Below are 4,708 nucleotides of genomic sequence, written 5' to 3' on the forward strand. Positions count from 1 at the left end.
GGAAGCTTTCAGGAGCTGCTGCACCACCTATTAACTCTGCCCTGATCAGGGACTGCCTGCACCCCCTTTTATTTCCCTTCTAATTAGGGTGTTGCACCTTCATCACCCTCCCAGAGGCCCGTGGCTCCCCGGAGGGTTCAGTGGGGGGCGGGTTGGAGGTGACTCTGCTCATGATGCCACAGGGTTGCCTAAAATTGTGCAAAATTGCGGGAAGCACCGAAAAGTTGTGCAAACCCGAGGGAGGCACGCAGAGCATCCGCAGAGGCTGGAGGGGAGGGAGCTGCAGCATCCCTGGGAGGGAGCCGGCTGAGCCCCCCGGCACCCCTGCGCTGGGGGAGGGTGGTGGCAGCCCCTGTGCTGGGAGGGCCGGGGGTCGGCACCCCGCTGCCCCGCGGGTCGGGCCGGGAGCGGTGCAGCCCAGTGTGGAGCAGCAGTGGGCTCCAGTGGCGGAGGGAGCCAACTGCACACGGCAGGAACCACGCGGGGACCGGGCTGCTCCTGCCCCGCCAGCCCCGGGGGGACGATGTGCCTGGTTTGGGGCTCCCCGGTGTGAAAGAGGCGTCGCTGGAGGGGCCTGTGAGGACACACAGAGAAGCTTTCACTGCGGTGAAGGATGAGCAGCTCAGCCCAAAGGGGACCGGGCTCTGGGAGGCTGGACCAGGTGGCACGTGGAGGTCACCTTCAGCCAGTGCCACCTTCTGATCTCACGGAGAGGATGAGCACAGGGAGAGCCAGCCCCCTGAGAGAAGGTCCCTCCATCTCCTGCAGATCTGGGGGTTTGCTGTTTGGTGTGAGGGGGAATCATCTCCTTCATGGGGAGGAAGGTCCCTGGGAGCCTCCCAAATCTGAGGATGGGGAAGGTTCTGGGCCACCTCGTGCAGCTGCACCTGTACCCAGCTCCTCACACACCTGTTGCAGAGAGAGGGATTATTTGAAGGGACCCACAGGGGTCATCGAGTCCAACCCCTGGCCCTGCACAGGACACCCAACAACCTCACCATGTGCTGACAGTGTTGTCCAAATGCTCCTTAAGTTCTGGCAGGTTTGAGGCTGTGACCACTGCCCTGGGGAGCCTGTTCCAGTGGAGGGAAAACCCCCTGCTCCTGGTGCGAGGGCACAGCTGGTGAGAAGCAGCCGTGCCTTTCCTTGTTCCACCTCCATTTCCAGCTGCTCTCCTGCTGAGGACGCTGCTCTGATGTGGAGCTGAGCCTGGAAGAGCCCATCTCTCCTCAGGGTCCCTCCTGTGTTTAGGCCTCTGTGACACTTGGACACCCTTTCCCACCCCATGGATGAGCTGTAGAGCAGAGACTGGACCAAGTCCTGCTTCTGTGAGAAGTCCACAGGACATTATAAACCCTGAACACAGTAATGAGGCCAAACCTTGGTGTGTCGTCAGTGGGGCTCATTTTGAACTCTTCTCCTTTTGATGTTGTTTTTTAAAGTCAAGGAACCACAGAATGGTCTGAGTTGGACTTGAAAGATCATCTGGTTCCAGCCCTGTCATGCAATCTTCCACTGGACCAGGTTGCTCCAAGCCCCGTCCAACCTGGCCTTGGACACTTCCAGGGATCCAGGGGCAGCCACAGCTTCTCTGGGCAACCTGTGCCAGGGCCTCCCCACCCTCACAGGGAAGAATTCCATCCCAGCATCCCATCTAACCCTGCCCTCTGGCAGTTTGAAGCCATTCCCCCTTGTCCTGTCCCTCCATCCCTTGTCCCCAGTCCCTCTCCAGCTCTCCTGGAGCCCCTTTAGGCCCTGGAAGGGGCTCTCAGGTCTCCCTGGAGCCTTCTCTTCTCCAGGGGAACCCCCCCAGCTCTCTCAGCCTGGCTCCAGAGCAGAGGATGATTATTAGACATGAAAAAGTCTCCTCCCTCTCATTTTCAGCTGCCCTACACTCCCTGCTGTGTTGTGGCACAGCTCATGGTTCCCACCCAACACCAAACCAGCCCAAAATGCCAGAGTTTGAAGACCTCAAAATAATCTGGTGGTGTTGCTCTTTGCCATGTGATGGACAGTGAGTGTGGTGCCTCCAGCACAGCTCTGCACCCCTGAGAGCTTGGGGTGTCCCCCGTGTCTGCTCTGGAGCCTGGAGAGCCCTGAGCCACAGAGGAGCCAGGTTTTCATCCCAGAAATGGCATTTACAGCTGCTCTGGGCACTGACAGCATCACACAGGAGCTGAAGAATAGTGCTGCAATAACTGAATGTAACTGATGCACTTTCTGAGCTTTAAATGAAAAGATTCACATGCATCCTAGAACCCGAGGGGGGGGAATTTTATGTCCATAGGCACCACTTTGCCCATGGAGGTCCTGAAGCACCTGCATGGTGGGAACCTGCTGGGGTGTGAACAGGAAACGGGAGGAGATGTGTGTTGTTTTTAGCACCAGATCTTATTTTCCTGCCTGTGCTCCTGGCAAGTTTCACTTGACCCCGTTTTTCTTTTTTCTTTGCAGCACTGCTCTGTCCATCTCCCTGCACTGCTGGTTTGCAGCCCAGTGATGCTTCTGCAGCCCTGCAGCATCTTCCTGCCAGCTGAGAACGTTCCAGTGGCTGGGGGTCACAGGCCTGGTCTGGAGGGATTTATTCCTTAAGTCTAGTCATGATTAAAGCAGCAGCTCCTCCAGCTCCTTTCCTGGGCTGTGCAGGTCTGTCACCAGTGCTGTGTCTGTGCAGCCAGGCTGGGCTCAGTGCTGGGGGGTCACAGCTCCTGTGTCAGTGACAGTGACTTCTCCTCCCAGCTTTTCCTGGGGTGGCTGAGCAAACTGGTGCTCAAAGTCCCACCTGGTCCCTGCCTTTGGGGAGAAAAAGGAGTAGTTTGGGGCTGCAGCAGCCCGAAGGGGAACCCTCCAGCTGGGGTGTGGGGATGGGGTCAGCACATGGGTGCTGCTGTTGGGGGGATTCACCTCCGGTTACATCAGTGCACACAGGGCACTCAGTGAGGTTGGCTTGTTCTCCAGCTGGATTGGGAGGTGATGGGAGAAGGATACACTGTGCAGGGCTCCTCAGGGAACCCCCCAGTTCTGGGGTGTGATGTACCACCACAGTTCCCTCGTGATGTCTCAGTGCGGTTCTTCTGCTCCTCTCCATCCCTGAAAAGGGAAAGCATTAAAAAAAAAATAAAGGAGGTGGAAGGATAAGCCTCCCCCAGAAGGAAGTAGCCTTCCCACCCCCCAGAGCAGGGCATGGGCTGGGAGACATCCGCTGCTCCATCTGCAGCTCCGGGAGCAGGAGCATCCCTCCGGAGAGCCCGGGGCTGGCTGTGCTCGGCTCGGGAGGAAGCAACAGCACAAAGCAGGGAAATGACTTGGCAAAGGTCACCTGGAGCTGGGATGGAGCCCAGGAATAGCACCGACTCTCCTGCCACCCCCCTGAACTGTCCCTTCCTCCCAGAGTGCTGAGTGTTGGTGCAAACCCGGCCGGGCTGGTGGCACTGGGGGGGGGTTTGGTTTTGCTGCTTGTTGGGGCATTAAAATTCACCCTAATAAAGACAAATGATGAAAGCAGGGATGCAGGTGATGGGGAACCTCAGCTGGGAAAATCAGAGCGGTGAGGGGAGCTGGGAGGGATGGGGATAGGATGGTGATATGGGGGGCTGCCCATCAAGGCTGGAAAAGCAGCAGGAGAGGGCAAGGTGGGTACAGGGCACCAATGGCAGCCACAGGGCTGCTGGAGGCTGCCTGGAAGATGTGGGGGCCACGAAGACGATGTGGCTGTTGGGACTCCAACCACACCACGAGGATGCTCTGCAGTCCATAACAGCCAAGAGAAGTTCCACGTGACCTTCCCTGTCCCAAACGCCTTCAATCACCTTGAGGCCAAAGGAAACCCAGCTTGGGGTACTGGTGCTCTGCAGCCCCTGCTTAGGAGGAATACATGGAACAACTTCAGGCTGTGCACAGCTGGCCAGATGTGGTGGTATGGGTGGAACAGCTGTGCAGCCTCGCACTGGCTGCTCCAAGGGGGGCTGGGGGTAAGGGGCTGAAATAAGGCCAAGAAGGGATTTGGTGGTGTAGGATCAGTGCTGGGTGAGGAGTGACACTGGGGAAAGCAGTGCTGAGCCAGGCTGGGATGGAGCACGTGCCAAGACAGGACTGGCCAGGACAGACTGATGCAGGGGATGGGAGAGGCCTGACAGGACACAGCTCATGTCTGCCAGCACCTCCCTCCTTCCCTTGTGCCCTCCTGCCTGTGTTTGTTGTGGCCACACTCCCAGTGATTCATCAGCTCAATTTGGTGTGTCCAGCTGAGGCTGAAGCTGTGACATCACCCAAAGCTGTGTGCTGGGAAAGGTGATGTGGACCCTCAACAGACAGAGCAAGGAGCAGGGATTGCACTCTGGATTTGGACAGAATGAGAGCAAATCCAAGTCAGAAATGTAACAGTGTGGGGAGCAAGGCTTTGGGGCAATGCAGGAGCATTGTCCATCACAGCTGGTACTCACAGACCTCTTCCAAAAGCACAAGAGGTTCGTGGGAGGTCAGGGACTGTCTGCAGGAGTCACACCTTCAGTGCAGTGCGTTTCGCAGGTGGCAGCAGGCAGGGGATGGTCCCTGCAGGTTGGGAATGGAGGGCACATCCACACCCCTCTCCCAGCTGGGCCATGTGCTGCCCCATGAGCCCCCACCCCGCCCCAGCATTGTACCAGCCCGGTCCTCCCTTTTCCTGTAGGTGTGGTTTCCATAGGAAGGTCGGCTGGTCCATCTCCCG

The sequence above is a fragment of the Manacus candei genome, unplaced genomic scaffold, assembly GCF_025592945.1.
Source record: "Manacus candei isolate 608988 ecotype Guabito, Panama unplaced genomic scaffold, ASM2559294v1 h1tg000037l, whole genome shotgun sequence".
Classification (NCBI taxonomy): domain Eukaryota; kingdom Metazoa; phylum Chordata; class Aves; order Passeriformes; family Pipridae; genus Manacus; species Manacus candei.